We start from the raw sequence: 23,766 nt of genomic DNA on the forward strand, positions 1-23,766 counted from the left end.
TATATTATGTGAAATGCCTAAACTAAACACCTTCACGCCATGTGAAGTTAAGATTATACTAGATTTTGTGTTTGTGGTTTAGATCTCTAAAACAATCTTAGAAAAAAATTTAGTAAAAAATGTTGTTGAAAGAATCAAAGATACAAATTACAAAATATTATGATAATTGATAACATATTCAACAAAAAAAACAAGTTATGACTCTAATATTGACAATAGAAGTAGAAGGTTTATATAATGATAAGATAAAATAGTTCTAAAAAGAACTGAAAGAAATTATTCTTTTATTAAAAAATTATATAATAGAAAAATCTAAATTGTACTTATATTATGATTATTATGTTGATTCTTTTATGTTAAGAGTGAATCCAATATACATAGACAACACAATATAATGTTAATAAAATTATACTTAATATATATGAACATTGAATAACAAAGCTAATTTGTTTAAATTATTGTTCATTAAAAACTAAATACCCAATGGCAATTTGAATTCTACACAGTTAATTCCTGAAAACACAAACTTAGTGTAAGAGTAGTCACTCCTAAGAAGAGATTTTATTACATACCTTGATAAACAGTATTGGCAGTAATGAGAGGAGACTCTTTCAATGGACCAAGAAGTCTACAGCCAAAATCTCGCAAGCCTCTCCTGATCATTCATACCTTAGCAAGAACAAAAAAAAACACTTCAAAAGCTTATTTCTACTCTCTAGTATGTAATACTTCTGGTATGAATTCTGGAGAAAGTGAACCAGATTTCATAGACATGAAAAAGGCTTCCCTCCTACTGATGAGATTTTGACCCTTCTGCCATGACAAGAGAAACAGAGAAAAACAGGGGAGACAAAAATAAAAAGAACATGGTAAGGAAAATGAATGCTTCCAAAACCTTGTCAGATTTTATACAAATGTGCATTTGATGGTAAATACATATTTATTCAAATTCAACAGACAACACGCTACTAATATGGAGTTCAAGTTAAATATAGCTGCTGACGTTAATTAGTTACTTGTAACCGAACTGGGAATGGTTTGTGGTCTTGATTGAAGAGAACACCAAACAAATAGTAGCCAGGTGGATGATCTCAAGCTAGGAATCGGGTGTTCAGTTTTTAGTTGCAGACAAATTTGTCTCCAACAGGGTAAGTACTTCTGTCCAAAGTCTGTATTAATGTTTGGTGTAGTTATATAATAGAATTCTAAAGAGGAGGAGGATTCAATGAGCCTGATTCTGTCAATATTTTAGGTATGACAACAAACATAGTGTCATAAATTACAGATTAGGTGTAAATTTAAGGCAAATACAATGTGATTGCATACAAAGACACTCCTCTAATATACGATCATCTTCAGAATTAATAACAGTTTTGGTATAAGATTGAATCTTTGGAAGTTTAAATACCCATAAAGATGATGAAACTCTATATGTCATATATCAAACATGGGATTAGAGTCTGAGATATACAGGGGATATTTGATGCAGAGCCTGCCACAATCAGCACTCAAACACACATACAAATTTCAAATGTATAACAACAAAATAGATAAAATTGACAATGAACTGAAGCACAAACTTCAGAACTTTTTATTGAAACTCAAAACAAATCTGCATTACAAAATAATGAATCTATTGACTTCACTTTACAATATTTTCATTTGATTTGTGATGTTTATACCGGCATATAATGACTTCTCAAAAGCCTTCTTTCAAACTCTCATCCTAAAGCTACACCTGCAACCAACAAGTTAAACCTTTCAAACCAAAAACCATTCCCCACTCTCTATCTTTCTCACTAAAAAAATTCCCCCGCCCCCAAAACAGAAAACACACTCCTAAAAACTCCCCTCTAAAATGCTACGCACAGCCTCTAGAAGGCACCCAATTTAGAAATCATTAAATGCCAACCTCTCACTCATATGTTACATTCAGAACCCATTTACAGATTTGCTGATAATAGTGCCTCTACGGGACTCCACTTCTCCATATTTCTTAAAACTGTCCAGTGTCCACTTCTATGAATTAAAAGCCTTAAAGAGCTGGTCAGAGCAATCCCAAATTCGGGGTTCCATCCAACAAGTGCATGCCCCTGCATCAATATTCCTTGTTATATTCTAAGTGAGAAGGGTATTACTCTAAATGGTGGAGGTGTTAGACTAGAGAAACGAGAGGAGATATTCAGAAGCACGTGGATGAATGTAGGTGTGTTTGAACACGGTGCTTTTTCCAAGTGTATCCATGCTATTGCACAACATTCACACAGGGTTGCACACCATTGCAAATGTTTATAATTTATGATTTGGGTTGTAGACTTGTATTTTTATTTATGGTTCTTATTGCCACTTTGTATACTGGTAAAAATAATGGTGCTAGTGCAAATGGGTCTTAATATTAAAAGAGGGAGTGATAAATTTGAAGAATAAATGAGATTATTTAGAAGCCTATAAATGAATGCAGCTGTATTTTGGACAGGTTTTAATAACTGAGACCTTTGTGTGCAACAGATCTGTTGATATTGAAAAAGTTTAAATATGATTGCAGCCTGTTGGGCATGTATATAAACTAGAATTCGGATATTCCACACATCCAAAAAAAGGAGTAATTTGAAACCAGTAATCTTAAGGGAGAGCTTGCAGTTAAATTACCGAGTAGAAAAGGATGGCTCGGATATTTGGTTGGCTATGCTTGCCAGAGAATTACATGGGAGTTTTGTGTTTAAAATCGTGGTTTTTTATGGAGTTAGTCAAGGGGGCTTAGAGGGGCATTCTACCAGATAGTTTCATCTTTACTATTGGAAAGATGTGTAAAAGGTCTAAACATCTCCAGAGCAAGTTTATCAAGGGTTTTGGATATTTTCACAGATGTTCTCCCAGTTGCAGGATTTCATAATCATTGAGAAACATTAACATCTCAAATTGATAAAAAGTATCTGTATCTATAAGTTTGTATGAGAAATCATCGTTGCATCTTTTCCTTGTGATTTGAAACTCTGTTGGGACAGAAAAACATGAACATCAGACAATTGCAAGTATCTATCATCTCTTCTAACAAGAACCAGCAAATCATGAATGAGCTTGAACTCCCTTAATCATCTCGATCGCCCCACTCTACACAATCTCAAAAATCAATTCTATCTACAATCAGAAAAATGACATACAAGAAAGACTAAGCAAATTAACCACTTCTCATATTCAAATTTAATTTATTGTTATTGTAACAATTTAATACATTCCCAATTCCGCATTGTACCATTTTGGCAGTTAGAAAGCTTTGAAGTATTGCCATTTAATATGGCTCTAATATAGACGTAAGGAATGGAAGGTTCATACAATGATAAGATAAAATAGTTTAAAAAGAATTGAAAGGAACAAATCACATATAAAATAGAAGAATTTAAATTGTAATTATATTGAGATTAATACATTGATTTTTTATATTAAGAGTGAATCCAATTCACATTCAATAATACAATATAATAAAATCATACTTAAAAAAGTATATATATATATATGAACATTGAATAACAAAGTTAATTTTTTTTGGTTCTTGCTTCTAGTTTAGATTGTGTGTTTTTTACATCAATGTTTTGGATCATCATCAGAATGAAAAATAGCTCATGAAGAAGAAAATATTTCATCCTGATGATGGATCAGAAGGTGTGATCTGAAATATTGATGTAAAAAACACATACAATCTAAACTAAAAACAACAACAAAAACTATGATAAATTGTGAAAAACTGATATCTTTGAAGTTAATTTGTTGAAATTATTGTTTATTAAAAATTAAAAATGCAATGCTACACAGTCGATTCCTGCAAGCACAAACTACACTGTAAGAGTAGTCACTCCTAAGAAGAGATTTTATTACATACCTTGATTCTCCTTAACAAAGTTCGGTTGCACTTGTCTTTAAAGTAATCAATCTTTTGGGAGAAATAAAACTCAGAAGGGCGAGGCTTGATGTTAATTTTTTTGCAGAATGGCACCCACTTAAATTGGCATGGTTTCGGACACATGGCAAGAATCTCTTTCCACAGCTAGAATGGACAGAATAGTATAGGCAGTAGCGAAAGGATTCTTCTTTCAAAGTACCCACTGTACTCACGAAGAAATCCACAACCAAAATTTCCCCAGCCTCTCCTGATCTTTCATACCTTAGCAAGAACAAAACACTTTAAAAGCTTATTTCTACTGTCTAGTATGAATACTTCTGGTATCAATTCTGGATATTACAACTAGTATTACCTTAATGATAGCCTGGTCTTTCTATTGGTGGAAGCTCATTTATGGAATTGAACCAGATTTCATAGACAATTCTTTTAGCAATGGAGAAAGCTTCCCTCCTCCTGATGAGCTTATAGATCAAAACAACATTTCATTGGACTAGCTTTTGACTCTTCCGTCATTACATGAGAACAGAGAAAACACAGTGGAGACAAAAACAAAAAGAACTGGTAATGAATTTGAATGCTTCCGAAATTGATTCCTGGACTTAATTTGAAAATAAATAGCCGTGCCAAATGTTATACAGATGCGCATTTGAATGCTTCCGAAATTGATTCCTGGACTTAATTTGAAAATAAATAGCCGTGTCAAATGTTATACAGATGCGCATTTGATGGTAAATACCAATTAATTAGAATTCAACAGACAACACTCTATTGATATGGAGTTCAAGTCAAAACATAAAACTATAACCGTTGACTTTAATCAATTACCTCTGATCCAACTGGGCATCGCTTGTGTCTTGATTGAAGAGAACACCAAGTGGACAATAATTAGGTAGTACATGGATCTTGGACCAGGAAGCAGGTCTACAGTTTTCACTTGCAGACAAATTTGTCCGCAACATGTTTGGTGTAGTTATATTTTAGAATTCTAAAGGAGAGGAGGATTTAATGAGCCTGATTCAATCACAGCATGCAGAGCGTCATAAATTACGAATTAGGTGTGAATTTAAGACAAATAGAATAAGAATGCATACAAAGGTACTCTTCTAAGAAACGCCCTTCAAGAAAAATTGGTCTGGAAATAAGATGTGTATATGCAGGGGATATTCTTTGTAATTTATAGTTCCAGGTGTACAGGTGAGAAGGGTACTACTCTAAATGAAGGAGGTTTTAGACTGGAGAATGAGAGAAGACATTAGAAGCACATGGATGAATGCAGGTGTGTTTGAAGAGGATGTTTTTACGAATTGTGCCTATGTTCTTTAAATATTTTGCTATTGCACAACACTCACACAGGCTGCATCCTATTGCAAATGTTTGTAGTTTATGATTTGGGTTGAAATTTTATTTGTGGTTATTACCACTTTGTTTACTGCTAAAAATAAGGATACTAGTGTAAATGAGCCTAAAGAATAAAGAGGGGGTAATAAATTTGAAGAATAAGTGAGACTATTTAGCAGCTATATTTGGACAAGTTTTAACAACTAGGACCTCTATGTGCGTCAGATCTGTATTTGATATTTATTGCAAAATGTTTAAATAGGACTGCATTCTGTTGGACAGGTATAAGATTAGAATTGTGGCAGCAGTTCTCTAATTGGAGTCAATTTTTGTGATTTCGTTGGGGAAGAGTTCCTTCTTTTTATTCTTGGCTTCTTCAGCTAATTGACATCTGGAACAAGTCTATAATAAGTGTTACGAATGGGAAATACATGTTCAGAAAAACAATGATTCTTTCTTAAATTTGATGTCTCTTTTGATGATTCTGTGATTTAGGTAGTACCTGGATTTCGGGGCAGAAAGTAGGTCTACAGTTTTCAGTCTGTCTCCAACAAGGTAAGCACTTCAGTCCAGAAGGTGAAATTCTGTATTTATGTTTGGTGTAGTTATATTATAGAATTTTAAAGAAGAAGAAGTGGACTTAATGATCCTGATTCAGTCAATATTTTACTTAGTTTAGTGGTCAAGAGGTATGACAACACATAGTGTCTCATAAATTATATATTAGGTGTAAATTGAAGTCAAATACCATGTGAGCATACAAAAGCATTCTTTCTAAGAATTGGTCTAGTATAAGATTGAATCTTAGAAAGTTTATATACTCATAAAGATGGGACAAACCAAAATCTGGGGTCAATATATTTGAAACTCTATATATCATATATTAAACATGGGATTAGAATCCGGGAAATAAGATGTGTATATACAGGGGATTCTCCTTGTAATTTATAGTTCGAGGTATACAGGTGAGAAGGTATATTCTAGATGGAGGAGGTGCTAGTGCAAGACTGGAGAAATAAGAGGAGATATTCAAAAGCATATGGATGAATGAAGGTGTGTTTGTAGTGGTGGTTTTATATGGAGTTAGTCAAAAGAGCTTGGAGGGGCATTCTACCAGATAGTTTCACCTTACTGTTCGAAAGATGTGTAAAAGGTCCAATTATCTGTGTATCAAGGATTTTGAGTTTTCTCACAGATGTTCGCCCAGTTGCAGGATTTCATAATCATTAAGAAACATTAGCATCTCAAATTGATTAAAAAAAATACCTATGAGTTTTGTATGAGAAAGAATTGTTGCATCACAGAAAAACATAAATATATAAATACCTCGGAGCAGTTGCATATATCTATCATCTCTTCTGACAAGAACCAGCAAATCATAAATGAGCTTTAGAAATCAATTCTATCTACAACCACAAAAATGACATGCAAAAAAGAGTCAACAATTAATCAATTTTCATCTTCAAATTTAATTTATTGTCATTATAACTATTTAATATTTTTCCAATTCTGAATCTCACCATTTTGGCATTCAGAAAGCAGAGCATAATAAAAGATGTAATAAAATCACAAGAAATAAATCTTTAATTCTCTTTCAAAATAATGCAACGACAGATCTAGTAAAATTCATACCAGGAAGTGGAGTAGCACACAAAATTCAACTTCCTAATTGCTTCAATTGCCTTCGTAGTGACAATTCTACTCCTCCATTTATGCTTGCACTAGATCCTAAACTTAAGCCTCGAGTGTTCATTCCAACTGACCCTACCTACGTATCCCTTCGAGGGAAGTCAAAGGCCTCGTACTTTATTCAATGTGTTAGAGGAAGTTCATTCTCTCTTCTTGTTGGATCTCTCGTTAACCCATGACTATTTATGAAATTAGTCCAATCATATTATAGCAATAACCAATTGCTATGATGTAACATACAAGATACACAATTACTTCGAGGGAAGTCAAAGGCCTCGTACTTTATTCAATGTGTTAGAGGAAGTTCATTCTCTCTTCTTGTTTGATCTCTCGTTAACCCATGACTGTTTATGAAATTAGTCCAATCATATTATAGCAATAACCAATTGCTATGATGTAACATACAAGATACACAATTACTTAAGGGTCATATTCTTTCACAATTTCCAATTCCATAAAGAGTGATTCGAGCACACTTCTAATTAACACATGGTGACTAGCTCGTACACATCACGTACTTGATTACTAGCTTATCTTAGATCACACATATACAAAGTGACTAGCTTTAGCATACATCCCATACCTAATGACTAGGATTACACAGTGAGGAACTGACATATCTTTAACAACTAGCTACCACTTGCCCGTAATGCATCCCAAATAAAAGGAACGCCGGTGCACTGCACACTACATTGTGGGTCACATTCTTCTATCTAGTCTTTTGCACCAACGAGCAAGCGGGAACAAGGTTCAATGTATCCCATACCACACCGGGTGTCTATCCTCATCCTAACAAGTCAATTATACCACTCCCACATAAATATATGCCCAAATTATACATGGTTTGGTTCAATTATTACCTACCCATTCTTCATTAGAGATTCTCTTCCCTGCAGTCCATCTGACAGCTAAGCAACAAGGACATTCAATGTTGGCATATTGTTGGCCCCAAGACCCACATGCTCCTGGCGAAATCTGTCCAAAACCCTAGATCCAAGCGAGGTATCCCTCGCTTGCACACAATTGGCAATAACCATCCACTAACTATTTGCCAATTCAGGTTAGACCACAGGACAATAGGGATCGGTTTCAGAACCGAAATCCCGCACCTTAGACTTATGGATTCCAGAAACCACATTGGAAAGGGAACAACCGAAATTCTCAGGGGTTCTCCAAACCCCCTCCTCCACAACAGACACCATAGAACCAGAGGCAGAAGCCTCCACAGTATCAGCAGGGCTCCAAGCCCAAGCAGTGGCAGACTCAGGGACAGAAACGTGATCAAAGAGCACAGGGGCAGTACACACAGCCAACGGGGACTCAGCAGTCCTCCAGGGGTGGGTACAACGGATCCAGTAGGACAGGAGGTCAGGCATTCTCTAGGCCTCAGGGTGGCCAGTTCCAGGCACGGGGTGCTTGCTTTACTTGTGGAGCCATGGGGCATATGGCGAGGGATTGCCCTCAGGGACAGGTAGCAGGGAGTCAGCGGATGGCCGCTTCAAAGCCGACAGTTGGTGATATGGGCAGGTCCCATAGAGTTTTTGCAGCGGTTGACAACCGCCAGGCTGAGCATCAGGCCACGGTTATCGAATCTACAGGTATAATCAAAGGTAACAATGTATCTATTTTGTTTGATTCAGGAGCTACTTACTCCTTTATATCTCCATCGGTTGTGGAGCGTTGCGGGCTAGTGGCAACTAGGCAGGGTGTTAGTTGGGAAGTGGAATTAGCTTCAGGGGCTAGAGTGTCAGTGGAATCAGAGGTTAGGGCATGTCAGCTGCAGATTGGCAAGACCACCACTTTAGTAGACCTTAGAGTGACTCCACTTGGATCTTACAGAATCGTACTTGGCATGGATTGGCTTTATGCCCACAGAGCCAAGATGGATTGCCGCCTGAAAAGGATCGAGTGTGAGGATGATCATGGTTCGCCCATAGTTATCACCGGGATTCAAAGGCCCGTGTCTCTTCGTATGATCTCCGCAATGCAGCTTAAGCGGAGCATGCGGAAGGGATGTCAGCTTTTTGCTATCACTATCAGTGACAGAGGGGAAGAGGAGGAAAGAGAAACATCGCTCGATGACCATCCTATCCTTAAGGGATATTCAGATGTATTTCCTTCAGAGTTACCGGGAATGCCTCCCCGCAGAGAGACTGATTTTCATATAGACCTAGTACCAGGAGCCGAGCCAGTTTCCAGAGCACCTTATAGAATGACCACAAATGAGCTTAATGAACTTAAAATTCAGCTTGAGGAACTTCTTGAGAAGGGTCATATCTGTCCTAGCGTATCCCCGTGGGGTGCACCAGTCATCTTCGTAAAGAAGAAGGATGGATCTCTCCGATTGTGTATGGATTATCGTCAGCTAAATAAAGTAACCATCAAGAACCGATATCCTTTGCCCAGAATTGATGATTTATTTGACTAGCTTCAGGGTGCCCAAGTCTTTTCCAAAATAGATCTGAAGTCAGGATACCATCAGTTGAGAATAGTGGAAAGTGATATCCACAAGACCGCATTTCGCACTAGATATGGTCACTATGAGTTTACCGTAGTCCCCTTTGGACTTACGAATGCCCCAGCAGTTTTTATGAGCCTCATGAATGGGGTGTTCCGCACCTTTCTGGACAGTTTTGTTATTGTGTTCCTCAATGATATATTGATATATTCTCGGAATGAGAAGGAGCATGAGGAGCACCTAAAATAGGTATTGCAGTGTTTGCGGGATAACCAGTTGTTTGGCATCCTATCGAAGTGTGCTTTCTTTCGATCTGAGGTCAAGTACCTCGGACACGTTATTTCTGGTGATGGGATCTCAGTTGACCCATCAAAGATTAGGGCTATTATGGATTGGCCAGCGCCTACCAGTGTGACAGAGGTCAGGAGTTTCATGGGTTTAGCAGGGTATTACCGACGTTTTGTCGAGGGTTTCTCTAGAGTCGCACACCCTATTACTTCTCTTCAACGTAAAGGGAAGAAATTTGAGTGGACAGAGAAGTGCGAGAAGGCCTTTTAGGAACTCAAGAAGGCACTTACTAGCGCTCCTATCCTTGTTGTACCAGATCCTTCAGCTGACTTCATGGTTTGTACAGATGCTTCCCTAGAGGGTTTAGGGGCAGTTCTTATGCAGGATGGTAGGGCCATAGCTTTCGAGTCTAGGAAACTTAAGACTCATGAACTTAACTATCCCACTCACGACCTTGAGCTCGCAGCAGTAGTGCATGCACTTGTGAGGTGGAGACACTTCCTTTTAGGACATCACTTCGAGTTGCATTCAGACCATCAGAGTCTTCAGTACATCTTCACTCAGCCGAACCTTAATGCACATCAGAGGAGATGGATGGAGTTCTTGTGCGAATATGATTTTGACGTTCACTACATCAAAGGAAAGGAAAATGTAGTTGCAGATGCCTTGAGTAGGAGACGTCACGAGGTTTGCACCATATCCATGGGCACAGACTTGAGAGACCGTATACTTCGGCACTTGTCAGAGGATGGATGGTTTGCAGAGGTTTGTCAGGTATTACGTTCTCAGGTTACTCTAGAAGGGAAATATGTGGATTATTCTTTGGAGTCTGATGGACTGTTACGCCACAGAGGGCACATTTATGTACCTTCCTCCGGAGGGTTGCGAGAGTTCATTGTCACGGAAGCTCATAGAGCCCCTTATGCAGCGCATCCCGGGGTTAAGAAGTTGCATGCTGACTTGAGGCAGTTGTATCATTGGCCGGGAATGCGGCAGCTCATTGCTGAGATAGTAGCTCGATGTCTCGAGTGTCAGAGGGTAAAGGCGGAGCACCGCCATCCAAGAGGGTTGCTTCAGTCTCATGCTATACCAGAGTGGAAGTGGGATACTATATCCATGGATTTCATCATTGGTCTCCCTATGTCTTCTCGTCGCCATGATGCTATCTTGGTGACAGTTGACAAGTTGACCAAAGTAGCTCACTTTTCACCAGTTCGTACTACATTCACAGCTCCAGCAGTAGCACAGGTGTTCTTGCGAGACATTGTTAGACTTCATGGCGTACCCCGCAAGATTATATCTGACAGGGATTCTCTTTTCACTTCTTCCTTTCGGAAATCACTACAGGCAGCTATGGGCACTAAGCTCAATTTCAGTACAGCCTATCACCCGGAGACAGATGGTCAGACAGAGAGGGTCAATCAGGTGTTAGAGGATATGCTTCGTATGTACGTCATGGATCATCAGACCCGGTGGGAGGAGTATCTTCCCTTAGTGGAGTTTGCCTATAACAATGGGCATCACACTTCTTTGGGGATGCCACCCTATCAGGCATTATACGGCAGGCCTTGCAGGATGCCCTTGAGTTGGGATCGCATAGAGGATAGAGTTGCTATTGGTCCTGAGTTAGTTCGGGATATGGAACAGCAGGTGGATTCGATTAGGCAGCGTCTTAGAGAGGCTCAGGATAGACAGAAGAAATATGCCGATGCAAAGAGGATAGATCGTAGCTATTTGGTTGGAGACAGAGTGTTCTTGAGAGTGCGACCGCATAAGAGTCCAATCCGTTACGGAAAGGGTTCTAAGCTCGCACCTCGCTTTGTAGGACCTTTTGAGATTCTGGAGAGGATAGGCCCAGTTGCCTACCGTTTAGCTTTGCCACCTAGCCTGTCACGCATCCACAATGTGTTTCATGTTTTAGTTTTGAGAAAGTATATCTACGATGAGTCTCACATTTTAGATTGGGATGCCTTGCAGGTGGAGTCGGACGGGCAGCTAGCTTTGGAGCCCATTCGCATTTTGGCACGCCGGACATTGGCCCTTCGAGGTCGAGAGCTGGACCAGGTTAGGGTCCAGTGGGATTGTTATGATGAGGTTACGACTTCATGGGAGGACGCAGCACGTATGAGATCAGAGTACCCCCACCTCTTTGATGAACTCCAGGAGGAAGTTCATGCCTAGAGGGGGAGGATGTGAGGCCTCACCTCAACTCAGTCTGACATTCAGTGGATTTTATATTTAGACTATGATGGATACTTTATTTTGATGCATTTTGAGACTTAGAACTTATATGATTTCAGGATTTGGATAACATTGCTATGTTTTGATGATTTACTTATATGCTTTATGAGATAGAACACAGCATGATTGTTAGATAGGATGATATTGCAATGATAGATATCGTTATTTAATTTGCAAGACTTTGCTATGATATAGAACTATGATGTATGTTTAGTTTATGTGAATTGGGATGAAATTGCTTATGTGAATTTGCTTGATTAAAGATGTATTCAATCTGTGCAGATGAAAATTATATGCAAGTAATGATGTGCATTGTTATATTATTGAATTGTATTATATATGGATATTTGGAAGTACTAATGTGTAAATTGAGATGCGTAGGAAATTTACCATGTGACCATGGAAATTACAGAGAATCAAACCTAGACTTATGTATGCTCGTAAGCCAGGGTTTGTCTATTTGGAGAGACAACACCCCGTTTGTGTTGTATTTTATTCGTAACAGTATATGCTGCATGAGTGTTAAGTGTTATTTAATTTTATTGTGTAAAAGCCTCAAGAGACAATTTCATGTTTTATTTTAGTAAAAGTGTTTTATTTGTGTCACTTGACACGTGTGTATTTAAATTTAAATGTTTTATTTTGTCTATTGGTGGGAAAGTGTTTAATTATAGTTTTCTTAATAAATTAATGTGTTGTCATAAATACTTTGGGAATTTAATATTTGGAGAGGTCAACTTATGTTTGACCCGAAAATAAACTTCAGAGGGGTTTAAAATGGGTTAAATGAACACCTAGGGGTAGTTTAATAGGGTTTCCTAAAGCCCATAAGGTATACCTAGGGGTTAGGGGTAATTTTAGGCAAGTTTCTACTTTATAATGATCTTTTTAACGCTTTAAAAATTGGCTTTTTTGAGTTGAGCGAAAATTGAAAATTAGAAGTTAAATCTAATCAAGATTTTTCCTTTTGGAATGAGAGTCTTTTTGCATTTTTGCTTTCTTTTCCTTTTTGGTTTTTTAGAACTTTTGAGAACTCAGAGAGTGAGCTTCTTAAGCAAGATTTTGAGATTTTGAGGGTAATCACCCACTCTCCATTTTTGGAAACAGAAGAAAATTTGAAAAGAGAATAATGTTATGGAATAGAAAAATTGGTTAAGGGTAGAAGGAAAAAGATTTGTGGATTGGGCAGCTCTTCATCAAATATCATAATACCTTTGGGCAGATTAAGGTTGGTTGTAGTTATTCTTTTAATGTCTTCTTCTTGTTTATGTCTGGAAGTTGTTGGTGTAAGAAATCTGTGTTCTTGAAAATTTATGTTAGAAAATCTTTGGGTATTTTTGCATTATGATTTGTTTGTGTTTTGGGAGTTTTCTCAAGACCTCTTACTCTTGGGAGAGAAGAGGATCTTGAGGGTGGTAGCAGTGACAACCCTCGAGTGAGAGACTCTCTTTGAGAGCGATCACAAGGGATCTTTGTGTGACCCTTGCTACATGGCCTGTTTGTGCAATGGGGGTCATAAGGAGGGATATAAGGCTAGAATGCCTTTGGGGGGCATAAGGAATATGGGGTTGAGATTCTTGATATTATTATTGTGCCATGAGGTGGCTTCTGGTTTATTCATATTTGCAGTTCTCCTCAGGGTATTGGTCCACTACCACCCTTTGAAAATGTTCATCACCAAAGTGTGGTGCTGTGAAAGCCAAGTTGGGAATGTGTCTGGAAAATCTGTATGCATTTGCCTACTATGTGTTTGCCTATTTGTTACCCGTCTAGGAATTGGTTCTCCGAGCTCGGGGGTGGCTACCAGTTAGCCTAGGCTGGGAGGTGAGCACTCCGTGGTCATATTTGTGTTTTCTATTAAGCAGGAAAGTCAGGAGAAAAGAGAATAGGAATCATGAAAGAGACACAGAAGATTATTACTAAAGATACTTAAATTCAGTTGCAGATATTTGTTTAAATTTGATATAGAAGTATGTCTCATTCATAGAAAAGAGAAGCAAGTTGCAATTCTTGAAAATAGACTTGAAATTTTATTGTTGTGGCTATACAAAGAAAAATCCTGTAAATTGGTAGAATATCTTTGAGCTGTTAAAAAAAAAAAAAAAAGCTTGTTTTATTTCTACTTCTGGTTTTTAGTAAAAGAAAAGTTATTTTGAGTTGCATGCAAAAGCCTCTTTGTATTATGGAAAAAAAAAAAGAATAGATTTCATTTAAATTTTATCTATATTTTACTTGTGGCAAAATAGGAGTTTATTTATGCTGAAAGATCTTAAGTATTTTTTTATAAAAAAAAAAAAATGCTTTATGTAAATATTTTATTAGAGGAAAAATCAATGAATCTTTTTATTCTAGAGAAGTATATTGTATTTCTTAAAATGTATTTCTAAATTGTATATTTTAGTTAGTGTTGATTAAAAAAAAACACATATCATATATATATATATATATATATATATATATATATATACATATATATATATATATACATATATATATATATACATATATATATATAAATTTATATATATATATTTATATATAAATATATATATGTTTCTGAGATTAACTTAATGCTTTTCCTTTGTAATATTAATTTAAAATTGTTGCATGTAAATCTTTTTTTTTTTTTTAAATATATATAAATATATTGGAATATTTTCACCCTTTTAACTATGATTATAAATTTATATTAATATAAATATATATATATATATATAAATATATATAAATATATATATATAAATATATATAAATATATATATATATATATATATATATTTATATATAATATATTTTTTTTTAAAAAAAAGGGGAAATTGTTTTTGGGTCCACGCGGACCCCACTGTGTGTACGCACAGTGAGGGCCGCACGGCGCCCACTGTGTGCACACACAGTGGAGCCGCTTCGGCTCCCACTATGTGGACACACAATGGACAGCCGCGGCCGCCACTGTGTGGCCACACAGTGGGGAGCCGCTAGCGGCGCCCACTGTGTGCACACACAGTGGAGCCGCTTCGGCTCCCACTGTGTGGACACACAATGGACGGCTGCGGCCGCCACTGTGTGGCCACACAGTGGGGAGCCGCTAGCGGCGCCCACTGTGTGGACACACAATGGACGGCAGCGGCCGCCACTGTGTGGCCACACAGTGGTGCCGCGGCGCCCACTGTGCGCCCACACAGTGGCACCACGGCCCTCCCCGCCTCCATCTTTGTAACCTGCACAAAACATGGTCGCCGCCGCTTGTTCGGCTCTGTGGAAAAATTCAGTGGAAATAATAAAAAGGGTTAAACCCTAGCTCGGGTAGGGCTAGGGCAAATGAGTTTTAAAAATATTATGATAATTTAGAATTGATATTATATATATAAAAAAATATATATAGAACCCTAAATAGGGTTGGAGAAATATTGATTAACATTTAGAAAGTTATTGTGCTTTTGGAAAAAGAATTAAAATATATAAAATATATGTAAATATATATATGTATCTATATATATATATATATATATATATATATATATATATATATATATATATATATAATTCTGGTCATTTGGGAGTAAGTATTTAATTATAAATATATATATATATATGTATATATAAATATATATATATATATATATTTATATAATTCTGGTTATAATTTGAAGTAAGTAATAAAGAGAAATTTAAAAATGATTGATTAGACTATATAGTTATATTGGAGATTAAATTAATTTTTCCTCTCCTATTTCTTTAGCGTGGTTGATTTAATAAACCTAATGACTAGGTATCTCGTGGAGATAAAATTAAACCAGTTAGTTTTCCGCAAATAATATTTAACGAATTATCGATGCTTAGTTCGTTTCAGAATTAGCTCAAACATAATTATGAAAATTTCAATAACGCTTATCGTGTGAGTGAACTTGTTAATTAAATTAGTATTTTTTTTAAAAAAAAATTTGTTCCGTTTTTGCCCTAAATTTTGGGCATGACAGTTGGTCACCTATCCACGATAAATTCCCCTTGTTTGCATACAAATTGCAACCATTATTATATGACCCACAATGCGCTAACTACAATAACCAACATCACATGACTTGCAAGCAACCAATAAAACAACATTGATGTAAGGTCTTTAAACTCGATGGAACAATTCGATAGGCTAATGTTGCACCTTATTATGAACTCGTTTCCTACACTACCTTTGCATACAATAGTACAACCCAATATTCTTATGTTTATTAATTTCACAACTTGAAAAGTTTATTGATCACACATATCATGCAATCATAGGAGTATGCCACTATTTGGAGTTTCCTCACAAAGGATTAAATACTACATTATCAATGACAACATATACATGATAATTATTGTATCACCTTATGTAAAGGCTAATAAAGTAGAGTGTTACATATGTATTAATATCACTTCCTATCTAATCTTATCAAATAAAAGTCATGTGTCATTGTTACCCCATTGGATTCCTAAATTTTGATTCTAAACCATTAATAGCACTTAACTATATGCAAGAAAAGTCAATCCCCATTCCAAGTTAAGATAATAGACTTGAGATCACAATGGTAAAACATATTATAATTAACTAAGTAGTGAACCATCAAGCATTTTCAATGAAACACCCTAGACAAAAGGCACTTATAAGGACAACTTGTCCAAATCAAATCCCTACACATAAATTAGACATAATAGCATAGTTAATATAAAATAATTTTAATTTAATTATAGTACCCATCCTTACTTCACATGATAATTCTTATATCCAGAATCTCATCTTTAAGAGGTTGATAGACCTTCCAATCATATAAAACCTTTACCATGGTATTAAAAGATTACCAAAGTACAAGGTTTTAGCATTAAAGTTATATTTGGTGAGGTGTGGTTATAGTACCACCATACAAGTCACCTTCACAATATTATATAACCAGAGCCAAGGCTCATACTGGTCATATCTTATGCTCGATTCATACTATAAGGTTATCTTATACCTAAGAATTTATCTAGAACTCTTTGCCATCTTATTTCTCTTAGAATTCAAACATAAAGTTATTCCAATTATTATCCTTTGGTTACAGTAAGGTCTAGCTACTATTTTTTTCTCATTATATCCTAAAGTTTCATCTGATGACACTAAGGTTAGGTTGATTACTTAACAAGAATTCTCATAGTTTACATGAACCATAAATAATCACTGGTCCATGACACCATACCATATAGTCCATACATTAACATAAAGTTTCCTTATCGGATTCATAATTACCACATCCAAAAGTTATATTGCAAGGCAAAGCCATGTCAGGTTTTATTGGCTAGCACATAGAATTAACAACACCTCATAGGTATCATGTTATATGATTGAGCTCCTTCACTACTCTAATTAAGCATGACATTAATATATTGGAAAGTATCATTTACAACATGACACCCTTCCATCACAATACATTCCTAAGAATTTATGATGATAGTGAGGTCATCAAGTTTGTATCAATGTTATGATCATGATATGGTGTGCACTTTTATAATTTCTACATGATAGATTATCAATATCCACGAGAATGATTTATTCAAACTTAATTAAAGTTCTACCATGATGCATACCCATTCATCACTTCTAAATTTATACATTAGTAATAGGAAACCCATAATAGACATGACGGATATCCTTGAATTATAACAATATTGTGCTACAAGTATAATATTATATTCATCTTTCCAATAAATCTTTAAATTAACCTTGACATTAAAATTTCACAATTTTATGATACCTATAACCTTACATAGGAATAGTCATAACTAATCTCTATTTAACGCCAATCACATAATTGACTATTTTCGAGATTAAATAGGTGAATGAACAATCCCTTATCATTTATAATGAGCAACATTGTGGTTTAGCATCTAACCTGGTGGCACCTAGCTTTCAATTGGGAGCATGCTGGCAGCTACTGCAGAGTCGGGCTTTTCACCTACAATTACATTTGCTTGAAAGTTTCCAAAGCCTGTTCAACAACTCCAAATTGTGCATATCCTCCAATCATCGCATTCCATAAAATCGCCTTTTTTGTTTTAGGCATTTTGTCAAACAATTCACATGCTTTGTCTATGCTTCCTTATTTTGAACATGTCTACAACAAAAGTTGCAGCTACCCCCTTCTTTTATTCTTTTATGGATGTCCATGCCATCCTCCAGAGCTTTCAATTTAGCACTAGCTCACGAGGATACCCATGCCTTCTATATACTGCACAAATCCTTTCCCCTGAGACGATATTTGTGGTTGGCTTCATGCAGCACGTCCACGAAATCGGCTCACAATCACCATACTACGATACCGAGTCAGCACTACAGGCATGGTTCTCATTGTTCATTGATGCGCGACAAGTAAGGCCACAGTCAGCATGAGCCCAAGCTCATTTTAACGCTGCCCTCAATCTATTATCATACTCTGCGTTTCTCCTCCATGTTGTTCCTCCCTCCAACACTCTCTCTCTCTTCTTCACGCCATTCATTTCCCCTTTATATGTCGATGGATTTCCATAGTTGGTTTCAGAGCTCCCCATTTTTTACTTGAATAGGGAAGATAAGGGAATTGTCTGTGGTATTCGTCTTTTCACTTGCCAATTTGTTGCCTGAAAACTATAAGATCTTTTCCCCAATCCATTTCTTTCCTATCTCCCCTCCACCATTTGCTGGCTCCTGCTCCATCTTCTCGTCCCCCCTCGCTTCTCTATATGCTCTCTGTTGATTGGAGTCTAAATGTTGTTGACTTAAATCGTTTTTCTCACTGCAAAAATCGACCCCAAAGGAGCCACAAATTCCTCTATCCCTTATGCTTTGATGGATGTCCCTACTGAGAATGCGAGCTCCCTTCGAATCTTACTGCTTTCTCTGTTATTCATGGAGGACAATTCATAACTAGTGAGAAAGCTTTCCTCGGGGCCAAGGCTGTAAGAATGTTGAAGAAATAAACAATCCTCCTCCTCTTAATTTCTTACAAACCAAGTCTAAGTGCAGGGTATGGGGTCGTGTCGTTTTCATTGCCTTTTGGCCTTCAATATACATTTTTTTATAATGCATGTGAATATAGATAAACCCCAAGATTGGGGTGGCATGCCTACATTAATGGCCCACCCCCTTTTTCTTTCCCATGTAAGTTCCAAGAATGTATTGTCGATAACAGAGATGCCATGCCCTCTCACTACCTCCACCATACTTGCACCATTCCTCATTAATACATTGCAGTCTCTTCTGGCTGGATCGTTCATAAATTCTATGACTTAAGAATATTTCTTTTCTTTTATTATTTTTTTTTCGTATTGTTTCTTTGACCGCACGTCCACATGTTGGTCGTATATAGTTTCATCTTTACTATTGGAAAGATGTGTAAAAGGTCTAAACATCTGCAGAGCAAGTGTATCAAGGGTTTTGGATTTTTTCACAGATGTTCTCTCAGTTTCATAATCATTGAGAAACATTAACATCTCAAATTGATAAAAGTATCTGTATCTATAAGTTTGTATGAGAAATCATCGTTGCATCTTTCCCTTGTGATTTAAGACTCTGTTGGGACACAGAAAAACGTAAACATCTAAATAGCTTGAAGACAATTGCAATTATCTATCATCTCTTCTGACAAGAACCAGCAAATCATGAATGAGCTTGAATTCCCTTAATCAACTCGATCGCCCCTCTCTACACAATCTCAGAAATCAATTATATCTACAATCAGAAGAATGACATACAAGAAAGACTAAGCAAATTAACCACTGCTCATATTCAAATTTAATTTATTGTTATTGTAACAATTTAATACATTCCCAATTCCGAATTGCACAAAACTTTGAAGTATTGGCATTTAATATGGCTCTAATATAGACGTAAGGAATGGAAGGTTCATACAATGATAAGATAAAATAGTTTAAAAAGAATTGAAAGGAAAAATAAAATAATAACAAATCATATATAAAATAGAAGAATTTAAATTGTAATTATATTAAGATTAATACATTAATTTCTGATATTAAGAGTGATTCCAATTCACATTGGATAACACAATATAATAAAATCATACTTAATAAAGTATATATATATGAACATTGAATAACAAAGTTAATTTGTTTTTGTTCTTGTTTCTAGTTTAGATCGTGTATTTTTACATCAATGTTTTGGATCATACTCTGTGATCCATCATTAGAATGAAAAATAGCTCATGAAGAAGAAAATATTTCTTCCTGACGATAGATCACAGAGTGTGGTCTGAAACGTTGATGTAAAAAACACATACAATCTAAACTAAAAGCAACAACAAAAACTATGATAAATTGTGAAAAACTGGTATCTTTAAAGTTAATTTCACAATCGATTCCTGAAAGCACAAACTACACTGTAAGAGTAGTCAATCCTAAGAAGAGATTTGATTACATACCTTGATTCTCCTTAACAAAATTCGGTTGCACTCGTCCTTCAAGTAATCAATCTTTTGGGAGAAATAAAACTCAGCAGGGCGAGACTTGATGTTAATTTTTTTGCAGAAAGGCACCCACTTAAATTGGCATGGTTTCAAAGGTCAGCATCAGACACATAGCAAGAAACTCTTTCCACAGCTAGAATGGACAGAATAGTATAGGCAGTAACGAAAGGAGTCTTCTTTCAATGTACCCACTGTACTCACGAAGAAATCCATAACCAAAATCTCTCCAGCCTCTCCTGATCTTTCATACCTTAGCAAGAACAAAAAACTTTAAAAGCTTATTTCTACTGTCTAGTATGAATACTTCTGGTATGAATTCTGGAGATTACAACTAGTATTACCTTAATGATAGCCTGGTCTTTCTATTGGTGGAAGCCGATTTATGGAATTGAACCAGATTTCATAGACAATTCTTTTAGCAATGGAGAAAGCTTCATTGGACTAGCTTTTGACTCTTCCGCCATTACATGAGAACAGAGAAAAAACAGTGGAGACAAAAACAAAAAGAACATGGTAAGGAATTTGAATGCTTCCGAAATTGATTCCTGGACTTAATTTGAAAATAAATAGTTGTGTCAAATGTTATACAGATGGGCATTTGATGGTAAATACAAATTAATTAGAATTCAACAGACAACACACTATTGATATGGAGTTCAAGTGAAAACATAAAACTATAACCGTTGACTTTAATTAATTACCTCTGATCCAACTGAGCATCGCTTGTGTCTTGATTGAAGAGAACACCAAGTGGACAATAATTAGGTAGTACATGGATCTTGGACCAGGAAGCAGGTCTACAGTTTTCACTTGCAGACAAATTTGTCCGCAACATGTTTGGTGTAGTTATATTTTAGAATTCTAAAGGAGAGGAGGATTTAATGAGCCTGATTCAATCACAGCACGCAGAGCGTCATAAATTACAGATTAGGTGTGAATTTAAGACAAATAGAATAAGAATGCATACAAAGGTACTCTTCTAAGAAACGTCCTTCAAGAAAAATTGGTCTGGAAATAAGATGTGTATATGCAGGGGATGTCTCTTTCGATGATTCTGTGATTTAGGTAGTACATGGATTTCGGGGCAGAAAGCAGGTCTACAATTTTCAGTCTGTCCAGAAGGTGAAATTCTGTATTTATGTTTGGTGTAGTTATATTATAGAATTATAAAGAAGAAGAAGTAAACCTAATGAGCCTGATTCAGTCAATATTTTACTTAGTTTAAGGGTCAAGAGGTCTGACAACACAGTGTCTCATAAATTATATATTAGGTGTAAATTGAAGTCAAATACCATGTGAGCATACAAAAGCATTCTTCTAAGAATTGGTCTAGTATAAGATTGAATCTTAGAAAGTTTATATACTCATAAAGATGGGACAAACCAAAATCTGGGGTCAATATATTTGAAACTCCATATATCATATATTAAACATGGGATTAGAATCCGGGAAATAAGATGTGTATATACAGGGGATTCTCCTTGTAATTTATAGTTCGAGGTATATAGGTGAGAAGGTATACTCTAAATGAAGGAGGTGCTACTGCAAGACTGGAGAAATAAGAGGAGATATTCAAAAGCATATGCATGAATGAAGGTGTGTTTGTAGTGGTGGTTTTATATGGAGTTAGTCAAAAGAGCTTGGAGGGGCATTCTACCAGATAGTTTCATCAAGGATTTTGGGTTTTGTCACAGATGTTCTCCCAGTTGCAAGATTTCATAATCATTAAGAAACATTAGCATCTCAAATTGATTAAAAAAAAGTACCTATGAGTTTTGTATGAGAAAGAATTGTTGCATCACAGAAAAACATAAATATCTAAATACATCACAGAAAAACATAAATATCTAAATACCTCGGAGCAGTTGCAATTATCTATCATCTCTTCTAACAAGAACCAGCAAATCATAATTGAGCTTGAACCCCGATCGCCCAGTCCACATGACTTCAGAAATCAATTCTATCTACAACCACAAACACGACATGCAAAAAAGAGTCAACAATTAACCAATTTTCATCTTCAAATTTAATTTATTGTCATTATATCTATTTAATATTTTTCCAATTCTAAATCTCACCATTTTGGCATTCAGAAAGCAGAGCATAATAAAAGATGTAATAAAATCACAAGAAATAAATCTTTTGTTCTCTTTCAGAAAAATGTAACGACAGATCTAGTAAAATGCATACCAGGAAGTGGAGTAGCACACGAAATTCACAAGAAACAAAGACGAACAGTTCATTCTGGAAGCCTAAAATAAAAAGATTAATAAAACAAAGAATTTATGGAGGCCGGAATCATTGCCAGATAACCGTTGGAGAGGATCAACGGACAGATGGATCTAACCGTTGACGATGGACGGCCAGAATTTGAATTTACAAGCTCTGTATTTAGCGGCGGGCGTGTGCAGGTTTGAATTTAAAAAATCATGACTAACCGTTTTGAATTTTTGAATATAAACGGTCTGAATTGCTTGGGATTTTCTCGGTGGTGGGAAGTTCAAAGCATTGAATTTTGAATTTTAATTTATAAGGTGCACCATATTTTACTTTTTTGTTCGTGTTTCAAATTGTTATTTGCCTATTATATTTATCTCTATATTTTAGATTGGATTATCAGTGTATTTATATTTGTTGGATAGAATTGTCTAGGTGATTTTGTCTTCTAAATTTATTTGTTAATTAACTTGTTAAATTATTTGAATTGAATATCTATTATTGTGTATTTAAAACGATCTTAAGAGTGTTTAGTAGAAGATTGAGAATGTATTTATCATTAATAAGATTTATGAAAAAATTATCAAGTAGTGACACAAGGTGTTGCATCAAACATCGACAATTACTGCACCCACACATTCTACATCATGTGTCTTTCGTGACTCAAAGCTTGTGTAATTAGTATCAAGGTTTAACTTGGAGCCAAGAAATTTTTATATTTCAACTCTCTATAGTGAATCCTTAAAGGTGCTTCTCAGTAGCACACTATATTTAAAAATAGGTACAAGTGAGGATAAATTAGTTCTATAGCACACTATATTTTAAAAATAGGTATAGGTGAAGATAAATTAGCTCTAGTTGAGAATAATTGTAAAGGAGGATACCACACAAGTTTGACATTCTTATGCTAGTGGGACAAAATGACAAAGGCTATTTCATCCTAGATAACAAAATTTTAAGTATTTGTTTCTTTTTTATAATGTGAACAACATGTCAATATCAATTTAAGATTCTAATTATATTTTTCACAACTAATCAAGACAAAAAAGCGCATTCAAATAGCTAAGAAGTATCTACCCTTCTCATTTCTATTTGACATTTATTACTACTTGTTTTAGTCTCAGCTATTTAATTAGTTTATGATGTAATCAATGTGTTAATTTTTTGTCGAT

At 35.7% G+C, this 23,766-nt stretch overlaps 1 long non-coding RNA gene across 3 annotated transcripts; it reads right to left on the minus strand.

Moving 5' to 3' along the window:
• Window positions 1–1,521: 1,521 nt before the first annotated feature.
• LOC131040934 (uncharacterized) lies at window positions 1,522–22,620 on the minus strand. 3 transcript variants are annotated; one of them, XR_009358986.1, is made up of 10 exons: window positions 22,568–22,620; window positions 22,233–22,341; window positions 21,079–21,264; window positions 20,719–20,831; window positions 20,333–20,627; window positions 6,563–6,642; window positions 4,724–4,909; window positions 4,251–4,572; window positions 3,878–4,159; window positions 1,522–2,093 (listed from the first exon to the last, which is right to left on the minus strand). It is a non-coding gene; the product is annotated as an uncharacterized LOC131040934 (long non-coding RNA). The 3 variants fall into 3 exon arrangements; XR_009358985.1 differs by lacking the exon at window positions 1,522–2,093 and having other exon boundaries at window positions 3,555–4,159; window positions 4,251–4,567; XR_009358984.1 differs by lacking the exon at window positions 1,522–2,093 and having other exon boundaries at window positions 3,555–4,159.
• Window positions 22,621–23,766: the final 1,146 nt, after the last annotated feature.

The sequence above is a fragment of the Cryptomeria japonica genome, chromosome 9, assembly GCF_030272615.1.
Source record: "Cryptomeria japonica chromosome 9, Sugi_1.0, whole genome shotgun sequence".
Lineage (NCBI taxonomy): Eukaryota > Viridiplantae > Streptophyta > Pinopsida > Cupressales > Cupressaceae > Cryptomeria > Cryptomeria japonica.